We start from the raw sequence: 14,195 nt of genomic DNA, 5'->3' as shown, positions 1-14,195 counted from the left end.
ACATTGTAGTTTAGAATATCAAGTCTAGCGACAGATTTTTGTGTGTGCATATGCAGTGCTCATGGGGCACTGGGGAGAAAAGCCTGGGTGGGGGATGAACTGGCCTCTTGCCTTCCCTCCATTTACCTGACCATACAAGCTGTATGGTTTGCCTTAAAACTATGAACACAGTGTGCACGGAATGAACAACTACTGAGCTTGTGCTGGTTCATCATTTTGCAATACTCCAGTGACTTCCTTTGCTTTTGCACAGGAATCCTGTGTAGGATGCCTGGTTCTCTCCAGCCTCATTTTTCTTCTCATTGGGAAAACCAAGAAGTTGGGCTTATTAAGATACTCTCCAGTTCTAAACTGTAGGAGTCCCTGAAACACTCTTAATTCATTCAAAGTTCAGATAATCTTAAGTTTAAATCTCAGGTCTCATAATTACTTAGGTAAGAGACATTCCTCTCAGAAGCCGAATTTCCTCAACTTTAAAATGTGAATACTAATACCTTAATAATTTTTGTGAAGATTCAGTGACATAATGATGCAATGTGTCCAGCACATAGTGGGTCATAGGCTTACTTATGGATCATTGAATATGAACTTTGATGGAACCAATTTATATTTTACATGGTGTAGTGCTCAATGGGCTATTCTGACTGTAACACTGCAGCAAACAGAAAGTGAAAGATGCAGTTTTATTTTTACTTCATCTCAGAACCTTGCCATAGTACATGGTCCCCTGAAGGGCACTTCCCTTCCATTATGCTGTGGACTAAAAGTGTTTAATTCTCTAGACCACTCTCTTATAAGCTGCCTTTCCCTTAAGTTCTCTAGCCTTATTAAGGTCACAATCCCTAGTGTTAAACCAGCTTCAGGAAGAGCTGAATAAGAAGGGGTCAAGATGGTGGAGTAGGAAAATCCTTAACTTACCTACTCTGACAGATACACCAAAACTACAACTACAAATAGACCAACTTTCTTTGAGAATGACCAGAAGACTAGCAGAATAGATTTTCTACAACTAAGGATATAGAGAAAAAACCACATTGAGAATGGTAGGAGGGTCTAGTCAGGACCCACACCCCTTCTGTGGCAACACAAGGGATTACAACCTTGGAGGTCTCCCTCGTGTAGTGATAGATCTGAAACCCACATTGAGCTCCTCAGCCCAGGAGAAACTTCACCAGGAAGAGGAGTTCACATAACATCTGGCTATGAAAACCAGTGGGGCTTATGTCCAGAAGAGCTGAGGGCTTTAGGAAACCAATTCTGCTCTTAAAGGACTTGAGCAAAAACTTACTCTCTTGGAGTTCCAGCATTGTGTCAGCAGTTTGAAGAGCTCCTGGGTGATATTGAAGGAGATACACTGACTGATTTTAGGGTGAGTGCTGCAAGAGCAGGAATCTGTTGAAGCTTCTCTAGGGACAAAAGCTCTGGCAAATGCTTTTTTTTTTTTTTAAATACTCCTAGCTGGCCTGGACCTGGCAGGCACCATTTCTAACACTATTCATTAACTTTGCTAATACTGTTCACCTTGCCCCAGTTTTCCCCTGAGATCCCACTCTGCCCAATCTGTCCATCCAACCCAACACCTCTCCAAAGCAGCTTCTACACTGCTACATCTATGGGATAACCTCTTCCAGCACTGGTGCCCCTCCAAAGAGGCCCCAGCCGCACCCTACCACATCTGGTAGGCAGTTTCAGCCAGGACCAGTGCCCCTACAAAACAATTCCCACTCTGAGGAGATAGCTCTCACACACCAGCATGCCTACAACAACTGGGGCAAGCTGTGCAGCCAGTCATGCTGGTGGTCTGCCTTCACACCAGCACACCCATAGCAATTGCGGCCAGCTCTCACAGTCAGCCAGGCCAGGGACCAGCCCTGCCCACCAGTGCACCCACAATAGTTATGCCTGAGCCTCACAGACAGCTGGGACTGTGGACCAGCCCTGCCCATCAATACATCTGAAGCAGTTGCAGCCAGGTCTCACAGCCAATCACCTTGGGGGTCAATCTTGCCTACCAGCATGCCTGTAGCAACTGTGTCCCAACCACAACAGGAGAGAGCATGTAACCCACACAGGGGACTACCTTGGAGCACCTGGCTCTGTTGAACAGGAAGTATTACACTACTAGGCCCCATAGAACACTTTTTATGTAAGGCCACTCTTTCATTACAGGAAGACTTAACTGATCTGCCAAATACCTAGAAACAAACAGAGAGTTGGGCAAAATAAACAGACAGAAAAATATGTTCCAAAAGAAAAAGAACAAGACAAAAAAAAAAAAAACAGAAAAGGAAATAAACAACATAGAGATAAGCAGTCTACTAGATAAAGAGTTAAAAAATAATGATCATAAGGATGCTCACCAACTCAGAGGAATGAATGAACAGTTGAGAACATCAACAAAGATATAGAAAATATAAAAAAGAACCAATTGAAACTGAAGAATATAATAGCTGAAATAAAAAAGAATACACTAGAGGGAATCAACAGCAGATTAGATCATTCAAAAGAACAAATCAGTAATCTAGAGACATGGCAGTGGAAATTACCCAATCAGAATAGTAAAAAGTAAAAGAATTTTTAAAAATTAAAAAGATAGTTGAAGGGACCTCTGAGACAACATCAAGCCTACCAATACTCACATTATAGGGATCCCAGGAAGAGAAGTGAGAATGAAAGGTACAGAAAACCTTTTTGAAGAAATAATGGCTAAAAATTTCCCTAACCTGGTGAAGGAAACAAGCATCCAAGTCGAGGAATTACAGAGTCACAAACAAGATGAACCCAAAGAGACCCACAACAAGATACATTAGAATTAAAATTTCAAAAGATAAAGAGAGAGTCGTAAAAGTAGCAAGCAAAAAACAACTAGTTAAGTACAAGGGTACACCATAAGACTCAGCCGATTTTTTAGCAGAAATTTTGCAAGCCAGAAGAGAGTGGCACTAAATTCGAAGCGATGAACCTATAACTGAGAATACTATACCTAGCAAAGTCATTATTCATAATTGAAGGAGAGGTAGTTTCCCAGACATGCAAAAGCTAAAGGAGTTCACCACCACTAAACTGGCATTACAAGAAATGTTAAAGGGGCTTTTTTTTTAAGTGGAAAAGAAAATGCCAATACTAGAAATAAGAAAATATATAAAAGAAAAAACTCTCACTGATAAAGTAAAACATATAGTAAAGGTAGTGGCCAAATCACTTATAAATCTAGTATAATTGTTAAAACACAAAGTAGTACAATCATCTACATCTGCAATAATTAAGGAATACACACACAAATATATGAAAAATGATGTCAAAAGTATAAAACGAGGGAGGCAGAGAAAAATGTAGTGCCTCTAGAATGCATTCAAACTTAAGCAAACATCGACTTAAAATGGACATTACATAATAATAAAGGGATCAATCTAACAAAAGGATATAAGACTTGTAAATATCTGTGTACCCAATATAGAAGTGCTTAAATGCATAAAACAAATATTAACAGATATAAAAAGGGGAGATTGACAGTAATACAATAGTAGTAGGAAACTTTAACACCCCACTTACATCAATGGATAGGTCATCCAGACAGGAAATCAACAAGGCCTTGAAAGACACATTTGAACAGCCTAGCGTGTGTGTGTGTGTGTGTGTGTGCGTGCGTGTGTGCATATATACAACATATATGACACGTATGACATATGTGACATATATGGGACAAATATATGACATATATGGCACATATATATGTTTGTGTGTGTATGTATATATATGTGTGTATATATATATATATATATATATATATATATATATATATATATATATATATATAAAACATTCCATCCATAGACCGCAGAATACATATTCTTCTCAAGGGCACATGGAACATTCTCCAGCATAGATCACATGTTCAGTCACAAAACAAATCTCAATAAATTTAAGAAAATTGAAATCACATCTGGCATCTTTTTTGACCACAATGGCATGAAACTAGAAATCAATTACAAGAAGAATACTGGGGGAAAAGTACATGGACGCTAAACAACATGCTACTAAAAAATCAATGGATCAACAAAAAAATCAAAGAGGAAAAAAAATACCTTGAGACAAATGACAATGGAAACATAACTTTCCCAAATCTATGGGATGCAGTAAAAGCAATTCTAAGAGGGAAATTTTTAGTGAGGCAGGTCTACCTCAAGAAACTAGAAAAATCTAAAACAAACAATCTAAACTTATACCTGGAAGAACAAGAAAAAGATAATAGAAGGAAGGAAATATTAAAGATCACAGCAGAAATAAATAAAATAGGGACTAAAAAGAAGAGATTAGGCTTCCAGTCAAGATGGTGGAGTAGGTAAATGCTATGCTTGCCTCCTCTCACAATTACATTAAAATTACAACTAAACTACAGAATAGCCATCATTGGGAATCACTTGATTTGTAGCTGAACAGAAGTCCTACAACTGGAGACACACGGAAGAGGCCACCTCATGATTGGTAGTAGGGGCGGAAAGCCAAAATGGACTGGTCCTACACTTTCATGTGGTAATTGAGAATCAGGAGAAATATTTTAGCTGTGGAGTTTCCTCTGGAAGAGTAAGGAGTCTGGGCCTTACACCAGGGTCCCCAGCCCAGGGTTCCAGTGCCAGGAAGAGAAGTCCCCACAACTCTAGCTGTGAATATCAGCAGAGATTGTGGCTGAGTAAGATGAAGGGCAGCTGGAGTCACAGACTTTCCTCTTAAAAGGATGGTGCATGAACTTACCTGCTGACAAACTCACTTGCTCTGAGCTCTGGGGCAACAATTTGAAAAGCGCCAGGGACATATGGGGAGGAACTGAGCTGTCTGATTTCAGGCTGAGGGCTTGATGGGGCAGTTTTATCCCAGACAGAAGTGCTGGTAGATGGCATTGTTCTTTTGTTGAGCCCTCCCCCACTGGGCCTGAAGACCCAGGTGGGTGCCACATCTAAGTCTCCATCAACGTAGCTAACATTGGTCACCCCACCCTGGTGATTCCCTGAGACTCCCACCCTCCTGACGTGTGGGCCCATCCAAGCCACTTCCAGTGGATTTTCCATACAAACAGCCTGTCTTGACTCATGCTGCAGACTTCCCTAAAATTTCTCAAAAGTTCACAAAACCTAAACAAGCAGCATTTGGCCTCAGTGTGCCCTGTATCTCTTGCTGAGCAGCTCCAAACCCAGCACTAGTGGCAGCCAGTCTCAGTTTTCAGCTTGGCCTCTCAAGGCACTTCCAAGTCCAGCATGGGTGATGGCCATCTGTGGATTACTTGGTGGCTTATGCCAGGTGGTCCTGAGCAGGGCACAGGATGCACTTGAACCTAGCCTTCGGCAAGGGCCCTCCCAGGAGGCCTCACCTGCACACCCAGTGGATGGCTTTAATCTGAGCCAAAGCATCACCCTGAATCACATCTGATGAGGTCATACCCAAAGCGCAGACAGGGTAGAAATCAGAGCCCTGCTAAAGCGAATCCTGCTCTGTAGAGTCAGCCCCTGCACAACAGCTTCTCCACTCGTCATGGCCAGTCATCACAATGAATCAGCTAGCCTGAGGGTCAGTCCCTCCCATTGATGAACAAACAGCAACCAAGGCTCAACTACAACAGGAAGGTACACAAAACACACACAAGGGAAACTCCTGGAGCACCTAGCTCAGGTGACCAGAAAACTGTGTCACTGGGACCCACAGCACACCTACTGAAAAAGGCCATTCTCCTAAGACTGGCAGACATAGCAGCCATACCTAATATATAGAAACAAACACAAGTAGGCAGCCAAAATTGGAAGACAAAGAAACATGTCTCACATGAAATAACAGAACTAAGCTCCAGAAAAATACCTAAACAAAATGAAGATAGGCAATCTATCAGATGCAGAGTTTAAAACACTGATTATAAAGATGCTCAATGAATTAAGGGAAGAGTAGATGAACTTGTGAGAACTTGAACAAAGAGATAGAAAACATAAAAGTAGAGACAGAAAACATAAAAAAGGACCAGTCATCAATGAATAATACAATAACCACAATGAAGAATACCTTCGGAAGAATTAAGAGTAGATTAGATGAAGCAGACGATTAAATCAGTGATTCAGAAGATAAAGTAGCAGAAAACATCCAGTCAGAACGGCATAAAAAGAAAAGAATGCAAAAATGAGGCTAGTTTAAGGGATCTCTGGGACAACATCAATTGTGCAACATTCGCATCATAAGGATACCAGAAGTGTAAGACAGAGAGAGCAAAAAATTGAAAACTTATTTCAAGAAATAATGAATGAAAACTTCCCTAATCTGGAGAAAGAAATAGACATACAAGGCCAGTAAGTGCAGAGAGTCCCAAACAAGATAAACACAAAGAGGCCTACCCCAAGATGTATCATAATTAATATGTTGAAGTTTAAAGACAAAGAGAGAATCTTAAAAGCAGCAAGAGAAAAGCAGTTAGTTACCTACAAGGGAGCACCCATAAGACTGGCAGCTGATTTTTCAAAAGAAACTATGCAGGACTGAAGGGCTTGGCACAAAATATTCAGAGTGATGAAAACCCAGAATCTACAACCAAGATTACTCTATTCAACAAAGCTCACATTTAGAATTAAAGGACAGATAAAGGGCTTTCCAGACAAGAAAAAGGTAAAAGAGTTCATCATCACCAAACCAGTATTACAGGAAATGTTAGAGGGACTTTAAGAAGAAGAAGAAAAAAGTAAAAACAAAAATAAAAAATATAAATAATAAAATGGCAATAACTACATATCTACCAACAATTACTTTAAATATAAATGCTCCAAACAAAAGACAGGGTGGCTGAATTGATAAGAAAACAAGACCCTTACATATGTTGCATATAAGAGACTCACTTTGGATCTAAAGACACACATAGATAGAAAGTAAAGGGATGAAAAGAGATGTTTCATGAAAATGGCAACAACAACAAAAAAAGCTGGCGTAGCAATACTTATACCATACAAAAGTGACTTTAAAATTAAGGTGATAACAAGAGACAAAGAAGTACCTAGTTATCTCACTTCTGGGTACTTATCTGAAGAAACCTAAAACACTACTTTGAAGGGACATGGGAATCCATATGTTCACTACAGCATTATTTACAATAGCCAAGATATGTAGGCATACTGGGTGTTCATCAATGGATGAATGAATAAAGAAGAGGTTTTATATCTATCTATCTATCTATCTATCTATCTATCTATCTATCTATCTATCTATCTATCTATACACACAAACACATATGCATACATACATACATACACACACATATATATACATATATATGTACAAGGAATATTATTCAGCCATAAAAAATGAAATCTTGCCATCTGCAACAACATGATGGACCTAGAGGGTATTGTGCTGAGTGGTTTCAGTCAGAGAGAGAAAGGCAAATGTCATATGTAGAATCTAGAGAACAGGATAAACAAAGAAACAACAGAAAAAAACTCATAGATATGAAGAACATTTTGATGGTTGTCAGATTGGGGGGTGGGGAAAAGGGGTAAGAGATTAAGAGGTACAGATTAGTAGTTACAAAATAATCATGGTGATGTAGAGTATAGCGTGGGGAATATAGTCAGTAGTATTGTAATAACTATGTATGATGTCAGATGGCTACTGGATTTATCGGGATAATCAGAAGTCATATAATGTCTAATTGCTATGCTGTATACCTGAAACTAATATAAAATAATATTGAATGTCGACTGCAGTTGAAAAATTTAAAAAATTTTAAAAAAGAAAAGATTAATGAAACTCAACAAAATCAATAAACCTTTAGCCAGACTCATCAAGAAAAAAAATGAGAGGGCCCAAACAAGTAAAATCAGAAATGAAAGAGGAGAAGTGACAACCAACACCACAGAAATACACAGGATCATAAGGGAATACTACGATCAATTATACACCACCAAATTGAACAATCTAGAAGAAATAGATAAATTTCTATAAACATCCAATCTTCGAAGACTGAATCAGGACAAAACAGAAAATATGAACAGACTAATAACTACTAACGAACCCAATCACTAATCAAAAAACTCATAACAAACAAAAGTCCAAGACAGACAGCTCCATAGATGTCTTTAAACCAAATGCTTAAAGAAGAATGAATACTTATCCTTCTTAAACTATTCCAAAAAATTGAAGAAATGCTTCCAAACTCATTCTACAAGACCAGCAATACCTTGATACCGAAACTGCCAAAGACACTACCAAAGAGAAAAAATTACAGGCCAATATTCCTGCTGAATATAGATGCAAAAATTCTCAATGAAATATTAGCAAACTGAATTCAACAATACATTTGAAAGGATCACATGCCATGATCAAGCGAGATTTATTCCAGAGATACAAGGATAGTTCAATAGCCACAATCAGTCAACATGATACACCACATTAACAAAACAAACGGTAAAAATCATATGATCATCTCCATAGATACAGAAAAAGATTTGACAAAATTCAGCATTCATTTATAATAACTCTCAACAAAGTGTGGATAAAGAAAACATACCTCAACATAATAAAAGCCATATGTGACAAATCCATTGCTAACATCATATTCAATGCTGAAAAGCTGAAAGCTTTTTCATTAAGATCAGGAACACAAGATGTTTTATCACTTTTATCTAAGACAGTACTGGAAGTCCACAACAATAAGACAAGAAAAAAGAAAAGGTATCCAGCTGGAATGGAAGAAATAAAATTGTCATTATTTGCAGATGACAGAATACTATATATAGAAAATCCTAAAGATTCCTCCAAAGAGGTATTATAGCTAATAAATAAGATCAGTAAAGTTTCAAATTAAAAATTAATATACAGAAACCTGTTGCATTTCTATATACTAATAACAAAGTATCAGAAAGAGAAATTAAGAATATAATCCCATTTAAAACTGCATCAAAAAAGAATAAGTTTAACCAAGGAGATGAAAGACATGTACTCTGAAAATTGTAAGACATTGATGAAAGAAATGGAAAAAGACACAAATAAATGGAAAGACATTCCATGCCCAGGTGTGGGAAGAGTTAATATTGTTAAAATGTCCATATAACCCAAAGCAATCTATAGATTCAATGCAATCTGTATCAAAATGCCAATGGCATTTTTTATAGATGTAGAACAATAATTGTAAAATTTGTATAATTGTAAAATTTGTGTGAAACAATACAAGATCCCAAATAACCAAAGCAATCTTGAGAAAGGAAGACAAAGTTGGAAGTATCATACTCCCTGATTACAAACTATACTGTAAAGTTATAGTAAACAAAATAGTATGGTACTGGCACAAAAACAGACATATAGATCAAAGGAACAGAATGGAAAGCCCAGAAATGAACTCACCCTTATATGATCTAGTAATCTAAGACATGGGAAGAAAGAATATACAATGGGGAGAAACTCTCTTTGATAAATGATATTAAGAAAACTGGAGAGCTACATGCAAAAAAAAAAAAAGAAAGTGGACCAGTTTCTCACACCATATACAAAAATAAACTCAAAATGGGTTAAAGACTTAAATGGAAGACCTGAAACCATAAAACTCCGAGAAGAAAACATAGGAAATCAACTCTTTGACATGGGTCCTAGTAATAATTTTTTGCATGTTGTTTCCTTGAGCAAGGACAATAAAAGCAACAATAAACAAATGGGACAACATCAAACTAAAAAGCTTTTGCACAGTGAAGAAAACATCAACAAAATGAAAAAGCAGCCTAATGAATGGAAGAAGATATGTGCAAGTGACATATCTAATAAGGGGTCAATATTCAAAGTGTATAAAGAACTCATTCAACTCAACATCAAAAAAAAAAAAAATACCAATCAATTTAAAAAATGGGCAGAGGACCTGAATAGACATTTCTCCAAAGAGGACATACAGATGACCAACAGACACATGTTGAAAAGATGCTCAACAACACTAATCATCAGGGAAATATAAATGAAAATTATAATCAGATACCGCCTCACACAGTCAGAATGGCTATTATCAAATAGATAACAAACAGCAAGTGATGGTAAGGATGTGGAGAAAAGGGAAGCCTCATGCACTGTTGGTAGGAATAAAATTGGTGCAGTCACTATGGAAATCAGAATGGAGGTTCCTCAAAAAATTTAAAACAAACTACCATACAACCCAGCAATTCTACTTCTGAATATTCATCCAAAGAAAACAAAAAACTAATTTGAAAAGATACATGAATCTCTATGTTCATTTCAGCATTAGTTACAATAACCAGAATATGGAAGCAACTTAAATGTTCATCTATAGATGAATGGACAAAGAAGATGTGATATATATGTATACATATGTACATATATATTCTTAAGATAATATATAATATATATAGTACATATATATACATATGTATAAAATAGAATATTACTCAGCCATAAAATAGAATGAAATGCTGCCATTTGTGACAACATGAATGGACCAGAGAGTATTATGCTAATTAAAATAAGTCAGACAGAAAATAAACAAATACTGTAAGATTTCACTTATATATGGAACTTAAAGAACAAAACAAATAAACAAACAAAACAGAAACACTCATAGACATAGAACACAAATTGATGGTTGCCAGAGGGGAAGGGAGTGGGGGGATGGGAAAAATGTGAAGGCCATTTAAAACTTCTAGTTATAAAATAAATAAGTAATGGGGATACAATGTACAGCATAGGGGATATAGTCAATCATATCATAGTTACTAGACTTATGGTTACTAGACTTATTGTGGTGATCTCTTTGTAAGGTATATAAATTTAAAATCACTGTGCTGTAACCTGAAACTAATATAGTATTGTATGTCAGCTATACTTTAATAAAAAAGAAAGAAAGGAAAAAAGAGCTGGAGAATCATGAATGTCCCAGTTTAAAATGACCTTAGTAATCAACTCATCTGGCCCTCTTTCTTAGGACTGTGACTTTTAATAATGTTTCTTATTTAAAAAGTCTAATATTCTAATTTCTCAGAAACAAGTTTAATCAGCTCTCCATTCTTTCCATTCACCAATGGAAAGAATAGACTGATATTTTAGCCTCACAGAATCTCAGAGGGTAAAGGTACTTTCTAGACCATCTGGTAGACCTGTTATACACTGCATGAAATATTTCTGTGAAAGCCTCAATTTAAGCTTCTTGCCTCTATCTAAACAGGGAACCCACTATTTCACAAAGCAAACAGTTCATTTTAAAACAACTTTAATTATTTGAAAAATTCTTTTACGATGAACTGACATCTGCTTCCCTGTAATTTTTCTAACCACGCATCCTGGTTCTGACTTCTGGATAAATATAGAATAAGTTTTATTCATTTCATCTGCCACTCTTTAGATTTATGAAGACTACTGTTAGGGTTCCTCTAAGTAAAACATTCTTCATATCTTCAGCTTTTCCATACCTTTTACCCATTACTCTGTTTTGGAATACATATTCCATTTTGTAAAATTCATCTCTTATATTTCCCCTAGAATTAAATACATTACTGGTTCTGGTTTTGCCAGTGAAAAACAGTGAGACAAGTACATATTTTGAAATAAATAGTATATTTTTATTATTTCAGTCCAAGATATCATTAGTGTTTTGAATACTTTTACTTAATTATTTATTTACATTAAACATCTGATAAATCAAAAGCCTTAAAAACACATTCTGATGTCATTTCTACTAGGAGTGGGTTAAAGTTCAGTCCAGACCCTTACAAGCCACTTAGTCATGTTGCTATTTTGTCAAATATATTTATGCAATTGATTTCTTCTTTTCAGCTCAATTTTAAGGCCTTATATGTGTTCATATTAAATTTCATCTTATTGAATTTGGTTAGTTGTTCCAATTTCTTAAGATAATTTGAGACCATAAGTTTAATGTATTTAATATCCCCCCAACTTTCTGTCCTCCAGGAATTTTATGAGTGATATTTTAACTTGATTTTAAAGACATAAATATAAATGCTGATTAAGTCACTGTCTTATTAATACAAGCTGGGTAAATGCACAGTGGTAGACACTAAAAAGTGAACAGGTAGTTATGATATAGTGTCACAAATATTCTGATAAAGGATGTATAGGAGAGCCCCTAACCCAGATTAGGGGGGATATAGGAAGCTATCTGGAAGAAGTGAGATATAAGCAGTGGTCAGAAAGATGAGCAAGTCATACAGATAGGAGTGGGCAAAAATATTTTAGGGACAGAAGAGAGGAGTGGGCAAAAATATTTTAGGGACAGAGGAGAATGAGTGAAGACTGAAGCAAGAGAGTGCATGGTTTACATAAAAAAATTGAAAGAGGATTGGTTGCCGAGTCTACATAGTGGTGGGACCCCAACAGAAGAGTAGGTAGGAGCTGCTCATGCAAGCATTTTAGACCGTAAGCATTTTGGACTTTAATTGCAGTGAGGATCCAGTGAAGAATCTGAAATAGCAAACTGACATGATTACATGTATCTGTGTGTATACATATATATAAATAAACATATATATATATGTCTACTCTGTTACCAGAAGCAGTTTATATATATATATAAATATATATATAAACTGCTTCTATATATATATATATAAACTGCTATATATATATTAATATATATAAACTGCTTCTATATATATATATAAACTGCTTCTATATATATATATAAACTGCTATATATATATAAATATATATAAACTGCTTCTGGTAACAGAGTAGAATGGATGAGATGATGATAGCACTGGAGGCAGGAAGGTCAGCTAGGAGGCTGTTGGAGCATTTCAGATAAGGGATGGGGTAGGTCTAGTCTGCCTATAGGGAATGAATGCACTGATCCTACAGTACTCACAGGATTTGCTTCACCTCTTTCTACCCCCACCCTCATATAATATGTCCTTGAGAATGAGTAAGTCAGCTTTATGCCTTGGCTCTTCAAGCAACTCTGTCTACAGGAGAAAATAAAACTGGAGAGAGAAATACAAGTATATTTTTGGTATCTAGTTCTCATTGGTTCTAGTTCTCACTGCAAACAAAACCCCTGGCTTTCCAGTTCTACTAGAGAACCTGGTTAACGTCTAGTGAGTCTGTCCATTCTTGAGGTAGTGCAGTGCAATCCTAGTTCTGTAGGATATTAATAGGTATTAGAATATTACCATGGTTAACCCAGTTTGGAAAATGCTGGTTTAACCAAGGTTAATCAGGATTCTTGCAGGATTTATGGGAGACTTTAATATGCTGTTGTGCATTGCAAATCTCCTACAAGTACAATATTTTCCAAATTTAAATGATCATAGAAACTATTTTTTTCTGGAGTATTTTGCAGAAAATGTTTTGAGAGATGTTTCACTGCTTACTAATTGTGTGGCCTCAAAGAAGTTATTTAATCTCTCTTAGCGTAGTTTTCTTATTTTAAAAAAGGCAACAAAATATCTTACAGAAGTAGTGTATGCACATGTAAAAATGTATATGAAGTGCTTTAGTATAGTGTCTGGCAACTAGTAAATTCTCAATATTTTTTATTATTATATAATTATTTTTAGTATTAGGAGAGATAGAATAGCATAGTGGATGACTGTGGATTCTGGAGCCAGAATGTCTGAATTCAAATCTCAATTCTGACACTTACTATCTTTGTGACTTTGGACAAGTTATATAAACTTCCTGCCCTCAGTTTTCTCAACTGAAAAATGGGGGCAGTGTGGGGATTATATGAGAAAACACTACATACCCTGTTTTCTGAGCAGGCAGCCTTGCTTTTCTTTCCCTGAATTTCTGTTGGTGGATGGCATCATTTTCTCTTTTCGATTCCTAGAATATGTTTTTCTTTTTTTTATAAAAAGTTTATTATCATTAACCACTTGATATTATCAGAACTTGGTGATTTTATCTATGCAAGTGTAAGCCCTTCGAGGACCAGATCATGTTTTAATCATCTTGTTACTGTGCCCGGGGACATTGTGTAGATCTTCCTTAGCAAATATGCCACTTTTCACTTTAACAAATTTTATACCTGAAAAATTGAGTCTGGAGTTGGTTATTCATTTTAAAATAGATTATTCCATTTACCATAGTATTAACCATAAGAGTTTTTTCAATGTCATTTATCAGACAATTTCATTCTCAAAATATGCCTGTTTCAGGACTGTGTATATATATATTGTTGAAGATGGTAATGTGGGTTTTATAACATGAGGTATATTTTCAGA

General features: G+C 36.2%; 1 protein-coding gene across 1 annotated transcript in view; it reads right to left on the bottom strand.

Annotated features, from left to right (window-relative positions):
- Positions 1-14,195, bottom strand: part of F13A1 (coagulation factor XIII A chain) — a 169,130-nt gene that overhangs the window by 146,770 nt on the left and 8,165 nt on the right. The window lies entirely within an intron of this gene.

The sequence above is a fragment of the Pteropus medius genome, unplaced genomic scaffold, assembly GCF_902729225.1.
Source record: "Pteropus medius unplaced genomic scaffold, Ma_sr-lr_union100, whole genome shotgun sequence".
In the NCBI taxonomy this organism is placed as follows: Eukaryota; Metazoa; Chordata; class Mammalia; order Chiroptera; family Pteropodidae; genus Pteropus; species Pteropus medius.
The sequence above is the reverse complement of the archived record's forward strand: the minus strand, read 5'-3'. Positions and strand labels throughout refer to the sequence as shown.